General features: G+C 41.8%; 1 long non-coding RNA gene across 2 annotated transcripts in view; it reads left to right on the plus strand.

The window, feature by feature from the left end:
* The first annotated feature begins 6,893 nt into the window (after nt 1-6,893).
* The window catches only part of LOC150060620 (uncharacterized), a 41,740-nt gene continuing 23,853 nt past the window's right edge, over nt 6,894-24,780 (plus strand). Inside the window, exons 1-4 of one of the 2 annotated variants that reach the window (XR_016536238.1) lie at nt 6,894-6,970; nt 9,000-9,094; nt 21,254-21,362; nt 24,285-24,596. This is a non-coding gene — a long non-coding RNA (uncharacterized LOC150060620). Of the gene's footprint in view, nt 6,971-8,999; nt 9,095-21,253; nt 21,363-24,284; nt 24,597-24,780 lie in introns of those variants that run through there. The other variant, XR_016536237.1, reaches the window with a different exon arrangement.

A 24,780-nucleotide genomic window follows, 5' to 3' on the forward strand; every position in this document is an offset into this window, starting at 1 on the left:
CCTCCCCCTCCCCCTCCCCCCTCCCCCTCCCCCCCCCCCCTCTCTCTCTCTCTCTCTCTCTCTCTCTTTCTTTCTTTCTTTGCCAGTCCTGGGTATTGAACTCAGGGGCTGGACACTGTCTCTGAGGTGCTTTTGCTCTACCACCTGAGCCACAATGCCACTTCTGACTTTTTCTGTTTATGTGGTACTGAGGAATTGAATGAACCCAGGGCTTCATGCATGTTCGGCAAGCACTGTACCACTAATCCACATTTCCAGCCCCTGTTTTTAAATTTTTTTTTTTTGCCAGTTCTGGGCTTGAGCTCAGGGCCTGAGCACTGTCCTTGAACTTTCTCAAGGCTAGAACTCTATCACTTGAGCCTCAGCACCACTTCTGGCTTTTTTCTATGTATGTGGTACTGAGGAATCGAACCTGGGTCTTCATGCATGCTAGGCAAGCACTCTACCACTAGGCCAAACTCCCAGCCCCTTGTTTTTAATTTTTTAAGTATTAAAAATTGTTATTTTTGGCCGGGAGTTTGGCCTAGTGGTTAAAGTGCTTGCCTAGCATGCACGAGGACCCGGGTTCGATTCCTTGGTACCACATATATAGAAAAAAGCCAGAAGTGGTGCTGAGGCTCAAGTGGTAGAGCTCTAGCCTTGAGAAAGTCCAAGGACAGTGCTCAGGCCCTGAGCTCAAGCCCAGGACTGGCAAAAAAAAAAAAAAAAACAAAACAAAACAATAAAAATTGTTATTTTCTGATGATACTGGGGTTTAAACTTGGTACTGTATTTGCTAGGCAGGTGTTATACTATATTCCTCCAGCCCTTATTTGCTGTGGATATTTTGGGATATGGTCTCTCCTGTAGTAAGATCTGCCTTATTTAGGCTTCCCATCATTGTTGGGATGAGAGGATACCCAACTTCTTCCATTGAATTGGAAGTCTCATTGTCTTCTGTTCAGTGAACCTGGAAACATATCCTCTTGATCTCAACCTCCCATGTATCTTGGATGATAGGTTCACACTATGGTGCCCAGCTATTAGTTGAGAGGGTATTTTTTGAGTATGTCCAAGCTGTCCTTACACTGTGAGTCCCCCAATCTCAGCCTTTCAATTAGCTAGGATTACCAGTGGGAGTTGCTAGTACCTGGCACCTTTTTTTGGGGGTGTTAGTCTTGGGGCTTGAACTCAAAGCATGGGCACTATCTCAGAGCTTTTGTGCTCAAGGCTGGTATTCTACCACTTGGGCCTCAGCTCTACATCTGACTTTTTGTGGTGAATTGGAAATAAGCATTTCATGGACTTTCCTACGTAGTCTGGCTTTGAACCATGAACCTTAGACCTCATTCTCTTGAGTAGCTAGGATTACAGGTATGCACACCTGGCTCATTGTTCTATTTTCATACATGCATTGTATTCATCCTCATTCACATTCTTTCGTTTGTTGGTTTTTGCCAGTCTTAGGGCTTGAACTCAGGGCCTGAACACTGTCCTTGAGCTTTCTCAAGGCTAGAACTCTACCACTAGAGCCACAGCACCACTTCCAGCTTTTATCTATGTATGTGGTACCAAGGAATTGAACCGGGTATTTGTGCATGCTAGGCAAGCATTCTACCACTAGGCCAAACTCTTGGCCCCCTCATTCACATTCTTTGTTAGCTCCCCCTCACCTTTGAGCTTTTATTTATTTATTGTTTTCTAGTATTGGGGTTTGAACTCAGGTTCTGGGCATTGTCCTTTAGTTTTTTCACTCAAGGCAGGTGTTCTACCATGGAGCCACAACTCCACTTCTGACTTTTCAGTGGTTAATTGGATAAAATTGGTTAGTTGTATCTGGTTTCCTTTAAGCCCTTTGATTTACACTTAATTCTTGGGGCTGGGAATGTGGCTTAGTGGTAAAGTGCTTGCCTAGCATGCATGAAGCCCTGGGTTTGATTCCTCAGTACCATATAAATGGAGAAAGCTGGAAGTGGTGCTGTGGCTCAAGTGGTAGAATGCTAACCTTGAGCAAAAAAAGCCTAGGGATAGTATTCAGGCCCTGAGTTCAAGCCCCAGGCTTGGCAAAACAGAACACCTTAAGTCTTTTTCTCAGTTTAAGAACATTTTTTTTTATTGCTAATTCGGAATTTTATTTTGTTCTCCCAATAGCATGATGAGAATGTCACAGGCAAAACTAGCTATTTTCTCATGGGTTTTTGGATGGTAAATGGACGAGTTTGTAGAGCTACAGCTGCATAAAGCAAGGTTGTCATCTTCAACCATTATAGAGAGAACTTTTGGGCAGTAGTTTTTTTTAAATCACAAATTGTCTTGGTGTATTATCAATTTATCAGTTGCAATTACAGTGAAATGACGCTTAGACTTAAAATGAAGTGCCATTTCCTTTCCTTAAAAAGACTTCATTGACTTTGAAAAGAATATATAGATAAGTAGTCTGGGTTTATAGTCAGGTCTCTGAACTACCTTCTTTTTAAATTTTATTTATTTATTTTTATTTTTGGGATAATATATAGAGGGGTTACAGTTACATTCATCAGGTAGTAGGTGCATTACTTCTTGAACATTGATACCCTTTCTCATGCTTTTTTTTTTTTTTCCTTAGTCATGGGGCTTGGACTCTGGGCCTGGGTGCTGTCCCTGAGCTCTTCAAGGCTACCGCCCTATCCTTGAGCCACAGTGCCACTTCCTAGACATAAGACTCTCATGGACTTCAGTGCCCAGGCTGGCTTTGAACCGTGATCCTCAGATCTCAGCCTCCTGAGTAGCTAGGATTACAGACATGAGCCACCACGCCCAGCCCCCTTCTCATGTTTTTGGCCCCATCTTCCTCCCTCCACATCCTCCTCATAAGAACATTTCATATCTGGATGCTGGTAGTTCCTGTCTGAAATTCCAGATAGTTAGGGGGCTGAGGTTCAGAAATTGAAGTTAAATCAGCCTGGCTAAAAAAGTCCAGACTCCATTTCTAAGTTAATAAGCTAGGCTGTAGGTGTGGCTCAAGTGGTAGAGCAACAGCCTAGGAATTAAGCTGAGCAAGTGCTAGGGTCCTGAGTTTAGATCCTAGTACTTTGAAAAATACCACCACCATTAAGAACAAACAAAATGTTTTGGGGCCAAGAGTGTGGCATAGTGGCCTTCATGGTATGCACGAAGCCCTGGGTTCGATTCCTTGGTACCATGTACACAAAAAAAGCCAGTGGTACTGTGGTTCAAATATTAGACCACTAGCCTTGAACAAAAGTGCTCAAAGAACAGTGCTCAGGTCCTGAGTTCAAGCCCTAGGACTGGCAAAACAACAACAACAAAAAGTTTTATGATGGCATGTAGTAAACCTGTATTCAAAGACTGAGGCTTGAGAACCATGAGTTGAGGTCAGCCTGGGCTGCGTAGTATGACTTTGTTTCAAAAAAGCAAACAAATTAAAAAAGAACATTTTATGTTTTTCCTTGCGTTTCAAACTTCCTTACTTTACAGATTTGGAGTCTGAAATTGAGCTCAGAAAAGTGAAGTTACTTGCCCGGAGTCATATAGCTAGTTATAAGTGAATCTCTAGGGCTAGGAGTGTGGCCTAGTGGTAGAGTGCTTGCCTAACATGCACAAAGCCTGGGTTCAATTCCTCGGTGCTATGCACACAGAAAAAGCTGGAAATGGTGCTGTGACTCAGGTGGTAGAGTGCCAGCCTTGACCTAAAGTGCTCAAGAACAGTGCCCAGGCCCTGAGTTCAAGCCCTAGGGCTGGCAATTAATAAGCCTTGGGCCAGGAGTTTGGCCTAGAGGTAGAGTGCTTGCCTAGCATGCACAAAGACTAGGATTTGATTCTTTAGTACCACATACATAGAAAAAAGCCAGAAGTGGTACTGTGGCTCAATTGGTAAAGTGTTAGCCTTGAGAAAGCCCAAGGACAATGCTCAGGCCCTGAACTCAAGCTCAAGACTGGCAAAAAATTAAAAAAATAAGCCTCAAGCAAATAAACTAAATCCTTAGATGAACTAGAATTTTGTTATGTTACTATTGCTCCAATGAAAAGGCCTTTATAAATAACTTAGAAATTTTTTAGTGAGATAGGAATTTTGTCAAGTGTTCATAGGGAGATAAAAAAGGATGAGGAGGTAGTAAAATTCATTATAGTTAAATGATTTGAAGACTGAGCAACCCATAGTCTCCTGGTATTTAAGGTATTAGAGCGTCCACAAAGCTTTAAAACTTAATAAGTTGTCTTAAACACTCATAGAATTAGATATGTAGAATTAGATATTTAGTAGTCAGGAGTTGGGAAATTGTGGTTATACCCTGTTGTAAATATTGAAAAACATGTACTTGGCATCTGAAGTCTTGGAGACAGACATCATAAACTGTCTTATCAATGGTCTGGTTTCTGTTTTGAGTTCCAGCCTGGGACCAATCAGAAAACTGATAGGGACCACTTGTTCCTGGCTCTGTTGATCTTTGGAGTTCCCCAGACCTTCATTTGCTTTCAGTTTGGAAATGAAACCTATCCCAGAGGGTGAGGTCAGCTATGGATAGGACTTTGACATATCATACTGGCTTGTTTTTTTCTGGGCCATCTGGTATATGACTGAGTGCAGTGTGAGGTACAGCAGGCCGTGACAGAGCTGAACTGATGGTGAATCAGTTGTTGTGTAAGATCTTGGTAGTACTGTTCTTTGGGTAGACAGGAAAACACAACCAAACATAATGAGTTTCATCCTCAAGAGAATAGAAAGTTAAGAGTATAGTCACCAGAGATGTATTTATGATCTCTGTGCCTTTGGTTTATTGAAGAAAGAAAGGCTAGCTGGGCACAGTGGCTCACACCTGTAAACCTAGCTACTCAGGAGATCTGAGGCTGAGAGCTGAGGATCGCAGTTCAGAACCAGCCTGGGCAGTAAAGTCAGTGAGTTGCTGATCTTCAATTAACCACTAGAAAACTGGAAATGGTGCTACAGTAGCCTTGAGCTGAAGAGCTCAGGGACAGCGCCCAGGTCCAGAGTTCAAGTCCATGATGGACAAAAGGAGAGAGAGAGAGGGTGGGGGAGGGAGAGAGACAGGCAGGCTTTATCTCTACTTGTGTTCTCATTTGTAGACTGTACTCACCTTTTTGTTCAAGCCTCTAGACTCTTCACTATAGCTACTAAACCTATATATTGTGCCTCCTAAAATTACTGCTTGGTGAAGTGGCTCCTTTGGAACCCTCTTCACAAAATTCAGCTTGTTTTGCTCCCTTTGCCATAAATCTGGTTTCCACCAGATTATATATTATATATATAAAATTATATTATATATTGGCTTGCAATCTTTATGGGTGGGACTAACTCATCCGCTCATTCTATATTTCTAACCCCATTTCTCAGCATTCTAGAACTGTGTTTTTGTCTTCAAATACCTTTCCCTCTTTGATTCTGCTGGCCTGTAAGACTACCTGATCCTTGAAATTAGCACCCCTTTCTCTTGAATCTATTCAAAATTTGTGTTTTGACCTCTCTTTCTGGGACTTCTGGCCCAGTGGAATAATTGGCTGTCCTGGGACTAAGAGTTCAGGATACAGTGTGGAATAAGAAGGCTTGGTGTAAGCATTTTCACATGTAGGTGGATGTGAATCCCATAAAAGGGATTGGGTACATAGCTTAAATGGTAGAGCACTTGACTGACGTGAACAAGGCTTTGAGTTCAATCTCCAGCACTGCCAACAGTATTTAAAAAAAAAAATGATGCTAGGAATTACACCTAGGGCTTCCTGCATGTTAGGCAAGTATGCACTCTACTTCTTCCCTGATACCTTGCATTCATGGAAAAAACACATTTCCTTCTTTTTCCTACTTGTACCTTCTCCAGTGTCCTCTTGTGTACATTGTAAATAGCATGTAATGGCTAAAGCCTCTAACTAATAGTGACTAAAAGTCCTTCCTTTCCTTGCCACATTTGACAACCAGTCACTAGGACTTGTTCTACCTATTTTCTCAGAATTTCTGGGATCCAGTCACTTTCTTTTTTCTTTTTCTTTCTTTTTTTTTTTTTTTTTTGCCAGTCTTGAGGCTTGGACTCAGGGTCTGAGCACGGTCCTTGGGCTTTCTCAAGGCTAGAGCTCTACCACTTGAGCCATAGCACCATTTCTGGCTTTTTCTATATATGTGGTACCAAGGAATTGAACCTGGGTCTTTGTGCATGCTAGGCAAGCACTCTACCACTAGGCCAATCTCCCGGCCTCTTTTTATTTTTGTCAGTGGTGGGGCTTAAAATCTGGGCTGGGTGCTTTCCTTAAGCTCTTTGGCTCAAGGCTAGCACTCTACCACTTTGAGCCATAACGACATTTCTGGTTTTTTGGTGGTTAATTGGAGATAAGAGCCTCCTGGACTTTCATGGCCAGGCTGGCTTTGAACTGCAATCCTCATATCTCAGCCTCCTGAGTAGTTAAGATTACAGGCGTGAGCCACTGGCGCCTGGCTTCCAGTCACTTTCTTCATTGTCATTACTCTGTTCCTTGTTTCTTAATTTATAAATTAAATATTTGTGAAAATTAAATTAAATATATGTAAAATACTTAGAAGAATAGATTAGCACCTACAAAGTACTACATGAATGTTTGGTCTGCTCTCATCTCCACCTCTGTTATCTTTTTTCTCTCTCTGGTCCTGGCACTTGAGTTCAGGGCATAGGCACTGCCCCGAGCCTCTTTATATTCAAGGCTAGAGTCTTATCACTTGTACCACAGCACCATTTCCAGCTTTTTCTGAGTTGTTTTTCTGAGATGATAGTCTCATGGATTTTCCTACCCAGGCTGGCTTCAAATCACAGTCATCAGATATTAGCCTCTTGAGTAGCGAGGATCACAGGTGTAAGCTACCAGCACCTGGGCTCTAGTATCTGATTATTTTGATATTTTATTTGTGTGTTGTTACTACTTTTGTTTTTTTCCAGAAATGAAGCTGACAGGGACTTTCTTGCCATGGAAGTGGGTACATATATACTGAGGATAAAGGTAAAGAATCAAGGTAGGAATATTTTTTACTTAGGGTTGCCGAAGGTAGACCAATAGACTGGGATGAAATTGTAATCACGGTAGAAAAAATGGTCTGAGGGATAAGGTGAGGCAGCATTGAAACAGGAAGCTGATTCATTAGGCCTGAAACTTAGAACTAGAGAGTAAGTGAAGGGTAAGAAGGGACAGGAACATGCAGTTCAGGATTACGGTCATAAATAATTTTGCAATTACTTGTCTTTTAACATTCTTACCTTTTTAGTATAAAGCCAGTTTTTTTTTTTGGAAGGATCAGATAGTTGACATATAAGGATTTGAACAAGGTTACATATTATTCTATTTATATTTTATGTGCTTGCTACTTACATTAAAATTAATCACCAGAAAACCTACCTTACCTTTCCTTTTTCTCCCTCAGCTTCTGCTGCTAGGACACTGTCTGCTGGTTTTTTTTTTTTTTTTTTTTTGCCAGTCCTGGGCTTAAGCTCAGGGCCTGAGGACTGTCCTTGGATTTTTCTCAAGGCTAGAACTCTACCACTTGAGCCTCAGCACCACTTCTGGCTTTTTCTAAGTATGTGGTACCAAGGAATCAAACCTGGGTCTTCGTGTATGCTAGGCAAGCACTCTACCACTAGGCCAAACTCCCAGCCCTGTCTGTTCTTTTTAACTAGCTTATGTTTGATAAATTAGCTCATGCTAGTTTATCTTAGAAATAAGCTTCCTTTATGGAAGCCTACAGCAGCCCTGGGTTTCCCTTCCGGTAGGTTAGAGGAAGTGAACATTCCTCAGGCTACCTCTTCTTATTGAATGAGACCTAGCTGGCATCATTGGCCTTAAGAGTTCAGAGTTTTGTCAAACCTGAATGTAGAATTTCTTTTTGAATTTTGAGGAGGGACATGAGCGTATAAATTTTAGGATGGAACTCTTTACTAGTGAAGCATAGTAAGAAGTAGTGGAAAAGGCTGGATATAGTGGCATATGCCTGTAATCGCAGCATTCTGGAGGCTCAAGGAGGAGAGCATAAGTTTGAGGCCAGTCTTGGCCACATAATGAGACTCTTGTCTCAACAAATAAAAATAAAAAAACAAAACAAGTGGGAGACTGGGTTGATTGTAGATGCTAAGAACTGAGGGTATGGAGTGAGCTTCAACTTTTCTGATCTGGAATGGTCCTCAAATTTATAGCAGGGATAGAAGGCTCTATCAAGTAGATAGTTGTGAGCAGTTGTTAGTCATTAGCCCTTAGAAGTGTTATGAGTGTTCTGTGTGGTCTAGAGCTGTACTGCAGAATGGAGGTTAAAGGAATGGGTTGTAGAATCCTGAGACTAGAAAAAAGAAACATTGCTGAGGAGAAATGTGTTGTCTTCTGAAGGTTGGATGGGGATGATTGTATACACAGATTGGATAGTCTATGCACGTAGGTCATTTGGCCATATAAGACCCTTCCTCTAGTATTGCTCTTTAAAGCTATGGTTTTAAAGCTTTAATGCATCAGAATTATCTATAGGTATTAGACGTGGGGACTGGATTTTTTTTTTTTTTTTTTGCCAATCCTGGGCTTGGGCTCAGGGTCTGAGCTTTGTTCTTGGGTTTTCTCAAGGCTAGAGCTCTACCACTTGAGCCACAGCATCACTTCTGGCATTTTTTTTCTATGTATGTGGTACCAAGGAATTGAACCCAGGTCTTCGTTCATGCTAGGCAAGCACTCTACCACTAGGCCAAATTCTTGGCCCTGGATTTTTTTTTTGCCAGTCCTGGGGCTTGAACTCAGTGCCTGGGCACTGTTCCTGAGCCTCTTTTGCTGAAGGCCAGCATTCTACCACTTGAGCCACATTGCCACTCCTGGCCTTTTCTGTTTATGTGGTACTCGGGAATCGAACCCAGGGCTTCATGCGTGCTTGGCAAGCACACTGCCACTGAGCCACATTCCCAGTCCCAGGACTAGATATTTGTTTAACATATAGATCTATGTTTTCTTTTAGATAATCTAATTCAGTGGGTGGAGAATGGTGGCCAGGAATCACATTTGATCATCTTTCACAGGTGATTCTGATACCAGTCATCTTAAGATCATATTTGAAGAAACTGATGGAGAGGAGTGTATCTCTGACAACTCCTTACCCCTAAAGGAACAGCAGGTATAATTGAATCCTAGGAACCTTAGTCTGTTGCCTATCATGCAATGGGGATGATGAGACTGTCTTTATGCCCTGGAGCCTACCTCCTTTTGTTGCTGTAGGGTCAGAACCCAGATGAGGTAGAAGATCTTAATGTTTGTCCTGTCCAATTGCAGATTAATATCTTTGGGCCTTATAGGGACTTTGGCTTCAGAACTAGAGAGCAAACCTGAGGGTTGGCTTTTTAGTCTTGTCATCTTTGTGTATACTGACTGTCCTTTAATGTAGGCCTTCCTTATCTAGTAGCTACACTGTCTTTAGTCACTTGTTCTCATTCATCTTCCTATTAAAAACTGGTTTCATCTTTCTTCTTTAAAAATCTCCTGTTACATTCATGTTAATTACATAGTCAAGTCCAAATGTCACAGTTTGGAATAGCAGTCTTCACAATTTGTTACCTCTTTTCCCTTTTCCTCCTCCCTGACTCCTTTCCCCCACAACTTATTCGTGTGTGTGTGTGTGTGTGTGTGTGTGTGAATGTGTCTTTGTCATGGGGCTTGAACTATGCGCCTGGGTGCTGTCCCTGAGCTCTTCAGAATATGGCTAGTTCTCTACCCCTTGAGCCACAATGCTACTTCCTGTTTCTGGGTTAATTGGAGGTAAGAGTCTCACAGGCAACAGACATTTGTGCTCGGGCTAGCTTTGAAGCACGATCTTCAGATCTCAGCTTCCTGAGTAGCTACGATTACAAACATAAGCCACTGGCACCCAGCCTTCCTTCACTTTTTTTTTTTTTTTTGCCAGTCCTGGGCTTGAGCTCAGGGCCTGAGCACTGTCCTTGGACTTTCTCAAGGCTAGAGCGCTACCTCTTGAGCCTCAGCACCACTTCCGGCTTTTTTCTATGTATGTGGTACCGAGGAATCGAACCTGGGTCTTCATGCATGCTAGGCAAGCACCTTAACCACTAGGCCAAACTCCCGGCCCCCTTCCTTTACTTTTATAAACAGGATTAGAACAATTACCCAATTGGGCTTTGTTCTTGGGTTCTCTCAAGGCTAGAGCTCTACCACTTGAGCCACAGCACCACTTCTGGCATTTTTTCTATGTATGTGGTACCAAGGAATCGAATGACTCTCTCTGTATCAAAATAAATTCCACATAGATCAAAGATTGAAATTTAAAGATTAAATCATTATTTAAAGAACTAATAATTTAAACTCACACAGAGTATTCAAAAAGAACAAGTAGGTTGGGTGCCCATGGCTCACACCTGTAATCCTAGCTACTCAGGTGTGGGGCATGTCACATCAAAGGTAAAAGGCCTACCTCATGGCCCAGTGCTCACTTCCTGGTTTTGGAGATTCAACCTGCCTGTCTCCTGGTTGGGAGGTTTGGCTATGGTTTGTGATGTAAAATAAGGCTACCTCGAACCCATGGATTGGCCCCGTAGCCCTCTCTGACTGCACCTACCTCCCCCTGTCCTGCCTACTTTTATGTTAATAGATTCCTGCTTCTTACTTTAGCCCCTGGTATCTTCCCATTAAATGAGTCTGCTGTGACATTCTCCCTGGCACATCTGTGTCTTCCCTCTGGAGAAGGGAGGGCTGGGTGAAGGCGGCCAGCCGGCCCTATCCTTTCTCAGTCTCGTCTTAGTCGGGGCGTGTTCTCTTTGCCCTTCCTGCTGGTCAGGAGGCAAAGAGTGCTAAAAACCCCGACACTCAGGAAGCTGAGATCTGAGGATCAAGGTTCAAAGCTAGCCTGGGCATGAAAGTTTATGAAACTCATATCCAATTAACCACCTGAAAACTGGAAGTGGTGCTGTGGCTCAAAGTGATAGAGCCCTAGCCTTGAGCTGAAGAGCTCAGGTACAGTGCCCAGGCCCAGAGTTCAAGCCCTGTGATGGACACACACACACACACACACACACACACACACACACACACACACACACACACTATGTTTTATAATTATCATTATATATTATGATATATCATTACATATTACTTTTTTTGTGTCTGTGTTGGTTCTAAGGCTTGAACTCAGGACCTGGGTGCTGGCCCTTAGCTTTTTTACTCAAGGCTAGCACTCTTTCACTTGAGCCATAGCTCCACTTCTGGCATTTTTTAAAATTTAGTGCTTAACTGGAGATAAAAGTCTCAGAGTTTTCTGCCAGGCTGGCTTCCAACAGCAATCCTTAGATCCATGCCTTGTGAGTAGCTAGGATTACAAGTGTGAGTCACTGGTCAGCCTACTTCTTCTCTGATGTGCCCTCTAGAATTTTTATCTTGCCAGTTCAACTCTCAGGTTTATTTTTGTTTTGTTTTGATACTGAGGTTTGAACTCGGGATCCTGAGCTCATATTCAGCTTTCTTACTCCATTATTGGTACTCTGCTGCTTGAGCCACATACCCAGTCTAAGCCTTATGCTTTTCTTTGCAGCTTTCAGGATCTTATAAAAAGTTTGTAATTCATGGCAGCAGTGGGTATGAAGGCTCTAGTCATTTTGTTATTGATGGACTCAGTCTACCACAGTGATTTTCCCTTGCCAACAGGAGAGAGAGGATGAGAGAGGATGAGTGCATTCTCTGAACCACTTCATCTTCCTAAATAACTCTTTGCCTGCTCATAGGCTTTTTGTTGGTATCCCATTGTTGGCTAGAGGATCTTGCCTGTTTTCTAGTACAGACCTTTGGCTTTGGATCTTGCTCTTATTCTCACCTGCTCTCTTCATAGTGTGAGCTTAGGAACATAGAAACCACATTTGTTTTCTTTGTTGCTGCATCCCAGAACTAAGCAAAACCTACACTGGTTAGCCCCTTAAGAAATATTTGTTGACCCAGGTATGGTGGCTCAAGCTTGTAATCCTAGCTATTTCGGAGGTGGAGAATAGGGGTTCACAGTCTGAGGGTAGTCCAAGCAAAAAATTCACAAGACTGCATCTCAAACAATAACCAGATGCAGTGTTTGGTGTGCATGTAGTTCAAGCAATAGGAGAAGCACAATGAACATAGTAGTCATCCCCAGCAACACAGGGAAACTCAAATAGGAGGATCTCAGTCCAGGTCACTATGGGCATAAAGTGAGAATCAATCTTAAAAATAACCAATATGGCCAGATGGTACTGGCTCATGCCTGTAATACTAGTTATATAAGAGGCTGAGATCTGAGGGACATGGTTTGAAATCAGCCCAAGCAGGAAAGTGCATGAGACTCTTACCTCCAGTTAATTACCAAAAACCTGGAAGGAGAATTGTGGCTCAAGTAGTAGAGCACCATTGTTCAGCAGGAATTGCTAAGGGACAGAGCCCAAGCACTGAGTTTAAGGACATAAAAAAGAAAAAAAAAAGAAGCTGGAGGTTTGTATCAAGTGGTAGAGACTTGCCTTGCAAAGTTAAGGTCCACAATTTAGTTCTCAGTACTGCCAGAAGAGGAAATAAACAATTTTTGTTGAATGAGTAAATGAAGACTCAAATGGCTTTGAGTCTTCAAACTCCTGGTTTTCCTTGGCTCTTCCAAAGCCAGGGTCAGATGGAACTTGAAACTATTCTGGGTTCTGGTGCCTCATGTTTATAATCCTAGCTACTCAGATGGCTGAGACCTAAAGGATTGTGACTTGAAGCCAGCCAGGGCAGAAACGTCTGTAACTCTCCCATCTCCATTAACCAGCAAAACAGATTGGAGATATAGCTCAAGGAATTGAGTGCTAGTCACGAGCAAGAGAACTTAGGGAGACCTCTAGAAAGAAAGAGAAAAAAAAATACTCTGGGAAGGTATTTGATCTTGAAGCATTTTGATTATGTAAGTGAAGCTATGAGTGAGATTATGGTGTTAATTTCTGACAGCTAGACTATGGAAAGGATAGAGAGGAGAAAGCACTGTGTCATAGTTGGAGGGGCAGGAAAGAGACACCAATGAGTTAAAAATAAAGGCCCTCAAGAAAGAATCCAGGGCCCTTAAGAAACACTTTTCTTTCCTTCTGAGTTTTGTCTATAAAAAGACAAGCAGCCAAAGTTGCTAAGGATGGGAGTTTTAGGCCTCCAAAGTGTTGGACTGAGGGATTTCCCACTAACTAGCATGCTGAGATGTAGGCAATCTGGATAGTAGCAGACAGAGTGTAACCAGGAGTGCAGAGTCTGTGGTTTGCTGTGATGTCCTCAGACATCAGATGAAACCATCACACATCTTAGGAAGGGTGGGGGAGGCCTAGCTTCCCAGAAATGATGTAAAATACTGGCGTAAAAGAGAACACAAGTGACAACATGAGTGGGCAGAGTACTTCCCCCATTGCTTCTGGTTACAGACAACTTCTGATCTCTGTTTCCCCAGTGACTTAGTTTGATTTTTACTTTTGTTTCCCCCTTCCCAGTCCTGGGGATTTAACTTGGTCTGAGCACTGTCCCTGAGCTTCTTTTGGTTAAGGCTAGCACTCTACCACTTGAGCCACAGTGCCACTTCTGGCTTTTTCTGTGTATATGGTACTGAGGAATTGAACCCAAGACCTCATGCATGCTAGGCAAGCACTCTACCAGTAAGCCACTAATCCCAGCCTCCAATGACTTATTTTGAGACAGAGTTTTGCCAGAAAGCAAAATAAATTATGTCAAAACTAATGACAAGGGGCTGGCAGCTGTTTTATTTTTCTTTTGTTGTGGATTTCATGCTAGCTCTCTAAATGTCAGTACCTTAAAAAAATAAATAAATATGGGGGAGGGTAATGGGTACCAAGACATGTGAAAGGGTATCAATGTATGTGAATTAATGCACCTTTTATCTGGCAAATATCATGTAACCCTTTTACTAATTACAATCAAAAAATAAATAAATAAATAAAATAAAAAGGCTGGGCATGGTGCTCACACCTAGCTGTTCAGGAGGCTGAGACCTGAGGATAATGGCTCAAAGCCAGCCTGGGCACTGAAGAACATGAGACTCTTATCTCCAATTAACTACTAGAAAACAGGAAGTGGGGCTGTGGCTCCAGGGGTAGAGTGTTAGCCTTGAATTGAAGAGCTCAGGGACAGCACCCAGGCACAGAGTTGAAGCCCTATGACCCACTGGAAAAAAAAGAAAAAGAAAAAAGAAAAATCTGCGCTGGGAGTGTGGCCTAATGGTAGAGTGCTTGCTTAGCATACAGGAAGCTCTGGGTTCAATTCCTCTGTACCACATACACAGAACAGGCCAGAAGTGGTGCCATAGCTCAAGTGATAGAGTGCTAGCCCAAGCCCTGAATTCAAGCCCCAGGACTGGCACAAAAAAAAAAAAAAAAAAAACACATGAGAAAGGGTAGCAATGTTTGTGAAGTAGTGCATCTTCTATCTGGTGAATATAATGTAACCCTTCGATTAATTATAATAAAAAATAAATTAAAAAATTGGTGTTGAGTTTGAACTCAAAGTCTGCTCTTATTGGGCTTGCTTGTTCTGTTGTGCTATACCACTTGAGCCACACTTTAGCTCAGAAGGAGCTTGTAGACTTCCTGGCACTCAGGTTCAAAAAGAAACTTTTAATAAGCATTGTAAAATTCTAAAAGGGAAATGGAGGGAATATTTCCTTTATTTCTTTTACTCTCTTGGTGGAGTATCTATTGAAGTCTCACAGAATATGATGTTCGGTGAAGTAGTTTTGGAAATTTTGAGGTCCTGTCCCAAAAGAAGACCCAGAAAGTAGAATAATTCCAAGTGAAGGCGTTGGTGCAGTTTTTGAAATTTTTTTGAAAGAAATTTTGAGGCATTTGGTCCCGCATGGTACCTTTTATGAAATAACTGTCCATTTGAGCATGTCTGAGGCTCTTGAGTTTGATCTCTAGCCCCACACTAACTGGGGTTAAAGGAACAGGAACTCCTACTTCATTGTGGGAATTTAAGATGTGTGTGTGTGTGTGTGTGTGTGTGTGTGTGTGTGTATACTTATGTATGTACTGAGGCTTGAACTCAGGGCCTTAATATACTTGATCAAAACTGGTGCTCTACTACTTGAGCCGCAGCTTCACTTCTGGCTTTTTGATGATGATAAGAGTTTCACAGACTTTTCCACTGTGGGCTGGCTTCAAACCATGATCCTAAGATCTCAGTCTTCTGAGTAGCTAATATTACAAATATGAGCCACAGACACCTAGCTCTGATGTTTGGTTTTACAGTATTCAATATTGAGCAAATATTAAAGTATACGTACTTTTTTGTTTCTAGTGCTTTTCTTTGTCCCCCACCCCCCACCCATGTGCTGGGATTTGAACTTGGATTCAAACTTGCTAATCAGGTACTACATCACCTGAAGTATGCCCCAACTCCTAAAGTGCACACATTAAAAAAATTAACTAATTAAAATTAACCAAATTTATTTTTATCATGCATGGGGCTTTAACTCGGGCCCTGATCTTTTTCACTCAAGGCAAGTGCTCTACCACTTTGAGTCACAGTGCCATTTTTGTTTTTCTGTTGGTTAATTGGAGATGAGTTTTTTCCAGGCATTTTTCATTGTCTTAGAAATAAATAAACTAGGGGGTGTCCAGCAAGGGCAGAGATCTCTGCCGAAGTACTGATACTTAGGTTAATTATGAAAGAAATTAAAACTTAGGTTATTTTTTGGGGTGAAAGAGGCAGGAAAATCAGTCATTCTCAGTGAATTCCTTATACCTTTCCTGCCACTCTGATTTACTTTAGTCCTTCCAGGCCAAGTCCCAAAAAATAATATTGTGAGAGAAGTCTCAGAAATGTGAGGCTTTTCAAGGTATACTTAAGAGAGTAAAAAACCTAAATTACAGCATGTGAGTGAATGCAATTTTGTTAAATTGAATATGTAAGGAAAGCTAATACTTTAGTTAATATCAAGTCTAGTGTAATAGCACACATGTCTGTATTCCCAGGTATGTGGAAATGAAAATGGAGGGATCAGAGTTCAAGCCTGACTCTGGATAAAAATCTATCTAAAAAATGACTAAAGCAGTCTGAGCACCCTTGTCTCATGCTTGTTATCCTAGCTATTCAGGAGGATGAGATCTGAGGATTGCAGTTTGAAGCCAGCCCAGGTAGAAAAGTCCTTGTGAGACTAATCTTCAGTAAACTACTTAAAAAGATCCAGAAGTGGTGCTGTGGCTCAAGTGGTAGAGTGCTAGCCTTGAGCACAAAATAGCTCAGGGACAGTGCCCAGGCCCTGAAAAAAAAAAAAAGAATGTAAGTATGGATTCAGTGGTAGAATTCAAACTACATTACCAGTAGGAAAAAAAAAAAGGCTGAGGCCTGGGCAGGAAAGACCATGAGAGTCTTACTTCCAGTTAACTAGCAAAAAGCTGTCAATAGAACTGTGATTCAAGTAGAATGCTAAACTTGAACAAAAAAAGCTCAGTGACAGTGCCTAAGTCCTGAGTTGGGGCCTCAGGACTGGCCCACACATAAAATATTAGCATGCATTAATTGTACAGGGGATTCATGTGACATTTTTGTGCATACTTTATATCCCAATCAAACTGGCCCTCTCTATCACCCTCCTATCCTCCCTTCCCCCTTTCTTAAACCGGTTTCAACATTTCATTGTTCTATGTTTTCGTACAAGTAAACTATTGTATCCTTATTTATCTTTATTCACTCTCTTTTCACCCTCCCCTGTCTTCATGGCACCCTCCCCAGAGTTTGTTTTACTTGGAGTTTTGTTTTCTCTTGGCAAAAGTGAAATCATCCACTAGGAGCAAATTGGGATAATGGGGGAGATATGGTTTCAGAAAGCTTCTCTGTCAATTGCAGTGATAGGAAGGAGATGTAGGAGATGAAGGAATAGCTGAGCATTGACAAAGACCCACCTCGTGTTAAAGAGGATGATGGTTTTAGAGAAAAAGCCTTCATGACTCAGTGAAGCATGTGGAGATGAAAGCAGAGGACATCTGGATGGACACTGTAACCTCAGCTGCTTGTGATGTGATGCCGAGATCGGGAGAGTTTCAGTTTGAGGCCAGCTCAGGTACACACACAAGACCCATTCTCAGCCAGAAGCTGGACACATCATTCCAGCTGTATGGGAGTCTTGAGATCAGGATTACTGCTTTAGGCTAGTGTAAGCAGAAAATTCTGTGAGTTTCCATCTTAAATGGAATCTGGTGTGAATGAGCTGGGACTGTGGTTCTAGTAGATCTTACGTAGCAAATACAGGGCTCTCAGTTCAAACATCAGTACCATAAAAAAAAAAGCAGCTGTGCATGGTGGTGCGTGCCTGTCATCCTGTCTGCAATAGCATAAAATAGGTAGATTGTAGTCCAGGAATAGAACTGGGGAAAAAACCAGGACTTTCTCTCAAAATAGTGCAAAAAAGGGCTGGAGGCATGTCTCAGAATTAAGAGTACTTGGCTGAAGAAAGAAATGAATCAAGGAAAGGACTGATGGATGGTAATATGATGGGAAGGAGTTCTTTAGGGGTGGAAATGAAGTTGAAGAATAGAAGTTGTACAAGACAAGGTGAGAAGTGTGTGTGTGTGTGTGTGTGTGTGTGTGTGTGTGTGTGTGTGTGTGTGTAGAGAAGGAGAAGGGAGAGAGGGAGAGATGGAGGAGAGGGAAGGTCATGAACAGGCAGGGTCTGACTTGTAGTGCGAAGACAGACTGAAGCTGAGTTCTTGATGACCAGAAGGTCAGTAGATGACAGTAGCAACGGGGAGTATAGTTGTTTGGTGCACTTGGCAAAGAGGTGTAAAAATAATGGTTTTTTTGAGCAGCATGACATATTTGTTTCTCCTCTGAGTATTGCTGGGTAGTTAAGAGTGCCTTTATGGTAAAGAGCTAGCCTTGAGCTGAAGACCTCAGGGACAACACCCAGGCCTAGAGTTCAAACCCCAGGACCGACAAAAAAATAAAAATTAAAAAAAAGAAAAGAGTACCTTTATGGTAGAACCTTCATTGTCTAGAAAACAAGTTCCTAAAGGTCTGTTAGGTTTCATTCAGCTAGAGGGAAGGTAGCCAGGACCATTTTCATGTTCACCTTCTACATTGCCTGCCTAAATAATGCCAAGTTTAATGAGGTTGGTAAGGGTGGGTTCTGGACAAGTAGGATGATTGTAGGTATTTTGTTAGTACCTATAAGAGCCTAGTTCTCTTGAGGGAATAGCTGTGGCCTTCTTGTTGGCAAAGTCCCCTTTGGCTACTAGGTGGTTTTTGTTAGTGCACAGCATCAGATTGGACCAGTGTTAATCTTCTGCGAGGCTGCACAAAAGTATTTTCATTTGTTTTTGAGGTCTAGAGTCTTCCTATATTTCCTAGGCTGACTTTAAACCCAAGAATTACCTGCCTCCACCACCTGAATGCTGGGACTATTGTACCCAGTCCTGTATAGAAACTTTAAAAAAGTTTTTTGTCTAACATTCCTGAAGTTAACAAACTCTTGAACCTTTCTATCTCTTTGGACCTTTCTATTTCTTTGAGGTCTGAAAGTTTATTTTTCCTGGGCTATCTTAAGTAATTCCCTTTATAGTATTAGCAAATAATGTCTCAAAGTGTACATACATAGTTTGAGAGTCTAAAATACATTATTTGTAAAGATACGTTTGAATTTTCATTAGTTTAAGGTTCCTTGTTCAACATTACTAGTCTATAATTCCAAACTTTTTTTTTTTTTTTTGTCAGTCATGGGGCTTGAGCTTTGGTCCTGGGCATTGTCCCTGAGCTCTTCATATCAAAGCTACTGCCTTACCTTTGAGCCAAGCCCCGCTTCCCAGTTTTTAGAGGTCAATTGGAGATAAGAGTCTTAGGTTCTTTTGTACCTGGGCTGGCTTTGAACCTTGGTCCTCAGATCTCAGCCTCTTGAGTAGCTGGATTACAGACGTGAGCCACAGTGCACAGCTTCACAGACTTTTTGTGCCTGGGCTGGCTTTGAACAGTGATCCTCAGATCTCAGCCTCCTTAGTAGCTAAGATTACAGGCATGAGCCACTAGCGCCTGGCCCAAACATTTTTTTTTATAAAAGAAATTTCCACTACTTGAAACAAAAATTTTGCTGTTCTTTTTGCCCTTTCTAATTTAGCTTGATCTACTTTCATCTTCACCCTGGCTATAAAACCAGACTTGTTCAACTCCTAAAACAATTGCCTAACCAGCCAGCATAGGAAACAAAACATGCAGCTCAGGGCTTGAGGTACATTGTTCTTCTTGCACTACCTTTTAGTTTGTAATTGGCTTTGCCATATAAAAATGAGACACTTATACCTGACAAAAATCATTATAGATAACCAACTTGTTAGCGTCAAAGACATTACTAAGAGTATTAGCTCCTTGGAATTTGCAGAGATTCTGGGAAGGCCATCGAACTTCTTATGGAACTTAGGATATGGAAATCCAGGCAGTTTTAAAAGCATCCCTGGACAGGGCAGCTTTAGCTGGTAGTCTGATGGCTATAGTGCTGCATAACTCAGGATTTTTTTTTAATTAAAGCAATTATTAGCATTGATTTTTATATCATATTTCAAATGTCATGTTTAACAAACAAGTATTTAAGAAGGGAATCTGTATTAGGATGTTTTAATAATAGATCTATTAGATCTTGTTCTGTGAGTACTCCAGTAACTCTTGTTATTACCCTTTTTACTCAAATGGAAGCCATTTTCAATTCCAACTTCAAAAGAAAAGCCAAACTTTCTAACAAAAAGTTTTTGTTTTATTCTTCCTTTCCTATGATTTACATAGAATCTAAGGATACTGGTAGAGAGCTTGAGTCTTCCTAACCATACTACTGTTAAGTGGAGGATATTATTTAGGTCAGAGAACAGTAGTTGATATGGGCATAGCCCCAAGTGTAGGCCAATCAGAACTCTGTGCTAATTAGAACTATTAAGAAGTGCATTCTTATTTCTTTACATCTGGGTTGCCAAGCCTGTAGACGGTAAGCTTCGTGTTACTGAGAACCACCTTGTAGCCCTGAGAACACTGTCAGGGAATGAAGCCAACAAGGGTGAAATCTTGAGCTGTGGGATTGAGAAGGCTGGAAACTGGATGAAGTCTTTTTGAGTACCTGGATCTAACTGTGCCTTAAGCAAGTGTAACTCTGGACATCTCCTTTACATGAACTTAGATCTCTTTCCCCTCCTTCCTCACTTTTGTTCCCTATATGAAGCATTGGGTTTGGATTTTTGTTACTTATAGCCAAAAATGTTTTAACTGATTTATGCCATAAATATATAGTTCTCAGAGCAAAATTCAACTTTTTTAAAAAAACTAGATCCTGTGGTATTAAAGTGCTAAATTTGAATTAAGTTTGTTATAAAAATCAGATTAAGACCTAATTTGGTTAGAGCATAAATTACCTAATAGCATTATCCTTTTCATGATGGAAATCTAGTAAATCAGGGCCTGGAGTGTGGCCTAGTGCTAGTGTGCTTGCCTAGCATGCACAAAGCCCTGGGTTTGATTCCTTGGTACCACATACACAGAAAAAGCTGAAAATGATGCTCTGGCTCATGTGGTATAGAGAACTAGCCTTGAGAAAGCTCAAGGACAGTGCCCAGGCCCTGAGTTCAAGCCCCAGGGTTGGCAAAAAAGAAAAAAAATCTGATAAAGAAATCCAATAAATCTTAGCTAAGGAAGGAAAGAGGGAAGGAAGGAAGCAACAGTGCTGAATTAAAAGAACCCTGAGCTGGGCACTGGTAAGTTAGGCCTGTAATCCTAGCTATTCAGGAGGCTGAGATTTGAGGATTGTGGTTCAAAACCAGCCCCAGAACGAAAGTCTGTGAGACTTTTATCTCCAATTAACCACCAGAAAGCCAAAAGTGGCTCTGTGGCTCAACATGGTAAAGCAGTAGGCTTGAGTTCAGGGACAGTGCCCAGGCCCAGAGTTCAAGTCCCATGACTGACAAAAAGAAAGAGGGAAAAAGAGAAAGAAAGAAAGAGAGAAAGAAAGAAAGAAAGAAAGAAAACAAACCTCCAACTCCTTAAGGTAATCTTTTAAGAATCCTAAGACCCTCCTCAGGTTCCTAGTTCTAAATGCCCTTAGTACCCTGTACTTTTCCCTCACCATCCTTTATGGTTTCAAGGATGTGTTTATTACTTTGATTAAAATCTGTTTCCCCTTCCTGACCTGGCTATCCTACACATGCAGATTTTGCTCACTAATCCATCTCCAACGTTTAGTCCATAATGACATTCAACAAATGTTCACTGAATGAATTGTCCCATATAGTTAACTCAAACTCTATGACTTTCTTGTTTCTTGCAGTTTGGACTGTGACCGAATTCGCAGAATCAGAGGAAGACAACGTTGTCCTGTCTATATCTCCTATATTATCCACACTCCCCAATATATACATATAGAGAATTTGTCTCAGGTAGTAAATTTCTATTTGATTGTGAAACCCAGAACCAGACTATTTTATTGAAGAACCGAATAAGTTAGTTCGGCCTAATATGTAAAAAGCCTTGGAGAGAACCTCTATGCCTAGCAAGCAGCACCCTTACTCCTGTTTATTTATAAAATGGCAGCTATTTGATAAGGTGGTCTGCTATCCCTCAGGTTCTTTCAGGCATGTGTTGAATGCTATTGGAAGGTTAGGAGTTGGTGAGGAAAGGTCCTGGCCATGGGAGACTTCAGTCCCTTGTTAGAAAATAAAGCAGGAAAAGTGCCTGAGTTATCGAGGGCACACTCCTCCACCATTTTCGGCTGGAGCAGCCCTCAGGTCTAAGCACACCCTCACTGCTGCCACATTCTTCCAGCTGAAGCTGCGTTTCCTCCCTTCCCCAGTCTGCATTCTCTGTGGTAGGGGAATGATTCCCAGGGCCATGTGACTTCCACTGGCAAGTGACGATTACAGACCGTTTACTAGTCAGTAAAGCTGCCAGAGGCTTTTGTGCTGTAATAATCCTTTTCCTGTTTAAAACTCTGGGGATTTTTCTACTGTTGCCAATAGTTTTTCAAGTCAGCAATTACAGTGTGGATTATGTAATGGCTAGGTAGTAAAAATAGAAATGACTAGAGTTTGCATCTATTTTAACCAAATCAAAACAGAGTGAAGGCTGGGGAAGAGAAGAGGAGAGACTAGAGATAAGGTGGTATTATATTATGTGAATAGATAATACAAGCATGATTTACAGTATATTTTTCCCAGGGTGCTGTGGCTCAAGTGGCAGAACACTAGCCTTGAGCAAAAAAGTATCTAAGAACAGTGACCAGGCCTTGACCTGGCCCCAGGACTGGGTGGGGAAAAAGTCTCATGGACACTCCTGCCCAGGCTGGCTTTGAACTACAATCCTCAAATCTCAGCCACCTAAGTAGCTAGGATTCCAGAAATATTTGCATTTTTCTAGAGACCTTTTGAATAACTTCTTTGTTGTTCATTTGCAGTGGTATTGGGGTTTAAACTGAAGGCCTGGGCTCTTTCTCTTAGTTTTTGTTTTGCCAGTCCTGGCTTGCACTCAAGGCTAGCGCTCTACCACTTGAGCCACAGCATCACTTCTGGCTTTTTTCTTTTTTTGTTTGTTTGTTTTTTTTGCCAGTCCTGGGCTTGAGCTCAGGGCCTGAGCACTGTCCTTGGATTTTCTCAAAGCTAGAGCTCTACCACTTGAGCCTCAGCATCACTTCCGGCTTTTTTCTATGTATGTGGTACCAAGGAATTGAACCCAGGTCTTCATGCATGCTAGGCAAGCACTTTAACCACTAGGCCTAACTCCTGGCCCCTACTTCTGGCTTTTTTCTATGTATGTGCTACCGAGGAATCAAACCCAGGTCTTCCTACATGCTAAGCAAGCACTCTACCACTAGGCCAAATTTCTGGCCCCTCTCTTAGGTTTTTTTACTCAAGGCTGGCACTCTACCACTTGAGCCATACCATAACTTCTGGCTTTAAAAAATTATAAAATTATTTTTTAAAAATTATAGGCATGTTAGAGATTCCCTTCTTGAATACTTGTTTATTAAACATGACATTTGAAATATGATGTAAAAATCAATGTTAATAAATTCTTTACTAAAGAAAATTATGTGCATGAGCAACTAGTACCCTTCCCTACGAATAACTTTAAGGACTCTAATAGGAAACATTTTAGGCATCAGATGGGATGACTGGGAAGGAAGATACTTTTGGAAGGATGATTTTTTTTTTTTATGGATCATGGGGCTTGAACTCTGGGCCTAGATTCTGTCCCTGAGCTCTTCAGCTCAAGGCTACTGTCCTACCCCTGGGCCTGGGGCCTTGTTCCTGAGCTCTTCAGCTCAAGGCTAATGTCCTACCTCTTGAGCCCCACCCCCACTTTCCCTTTTCTAGAGATTAATTGGACATAAGAGTCTCACAGTCTTTAGTGCCTGAGCTGACTTTGGACTGTGATCCTCAGATCTCAGCCTCCTGGGAAGGAAGATTTTTAAGCGTGTGGTAGATCACACTAGGCTTCTACCCAGACGTTTCCAGAGGCACATTTAGAAGAGGTTTTGAGTTCATCACTGGATACCTTAGAGCCCCCTTGAGCCTGTATAGAGCTCATTCAGAAAGCACCCTAGTAGGTCTCTGGTATAGGGAGTGCTGGATACTCTGAAGATGCAGCTTACTAATTTCCAGAGGATTGGTGGGGTTAGTGAGAGACCTGAAAATCTAGGCGGCCAGCAGACTCAGTTACAGGTAATGTTAGAACGTTGTTGCTAGGCCCTGGTAGCTCATGCCTAAAATGTAGCATCACAGGGAGCTAAGATCTGAAGACTGTGGTTGGAAGCCAGCCCATGTGGGAAAGTCTGTGAGGACTTATCAGAAAAAGCCAGAAATTGTGCTGTGGCTCAAGTGGTAGAGCTGTAGTCTTGAGCAAAAGAATCTCAGGGACAGTGCCCAAGTCCAAAGTTCAAGCTCCAGGACCAGCCAAAAGAAAAGAAAGTTATAGGGGCCGGGAGTTTGGCCTAGTGGTTAAAGTGCTTGCCTAGCATGCACGAAGACCTGGGTTTGATTCCTTGGTACCACATATATAGAAAAAAGCTGGAAGTGGTGCTGAGGCTCAAGTGGTAGAGCTCTAGCCTTGAGAAAGTCCAAGGACAGTGCTCAGGCCCTGAGCTCAAGCCCAGGACTGGCACAAAAAAAAAAGTTATAACCACAATTAATTCTTGTGCCTCATCCTCCTAAATGGTAGCTAGAACCATCCACAAGCATGTACTACCATGCCCAACATGATCCAGATTATAATCCTTCCAATTTTCTGTATCCATTCAGGTCCCTAAACATGCCTGGTCTAGTGTCCTGTGTAATTTCAGGATCTGTTTTTCTGTATTTGGACAGGTTGGCCACTCTAGTCATTTCAGCAGAAGTCAGAGATCACAGAATGATCTGTCTTCCATGTTCTATCCCACCTTCCAGTTCTTGAGCAAGGTAAAGTGCCCACTGACAGGTAGCATAGCCTAGTGGTAGAGTGCTCACCTAGTATGCATGAAGCCCTGAGTTTGATTCCTTGATACTGCATACACAGAAAAAGCCAGAAGTGGCACTGTGTCTCAAGCAGCAGAGTGCCAGCCTTGAGCAAAAAGTGTTCAAGGACAGTGCCCAGGCCCTGAGTTCAAGCCCCAGGACTAGCAAAAAAAAAAAAAAAAGAAATTATCTTCACATATTTGTACAAGGGGTTTCAGTTTAGCATGTGCATTTATGTGTACAATACATCTTCATCAGAACGGATTACTTTCTCTTACAGAATATTGGTAGAATGCCTTCTTGGTAAGCATAAGGCCCCAAACTCCAAATGTATACTGCCAAAATAAATAAGACATTGCTAGCATTTTTT

The sequence above is a fragment of the Megascapheus bottae genome, chromosome 7 (assembly GCF_031878675.1).
Source record: "Megascapheus bottae isolate mThoBot1 chromosome 7, mThoBot2.hap1, whole genome shotgun sequence".
Taxonomy (NCBI): domain Eukaryota; kingdom Metazoa; phylum Chordata; class Mammalia; order Rodentia; family Geomyidae; genus Megascapheus; species Megascapheus bottae.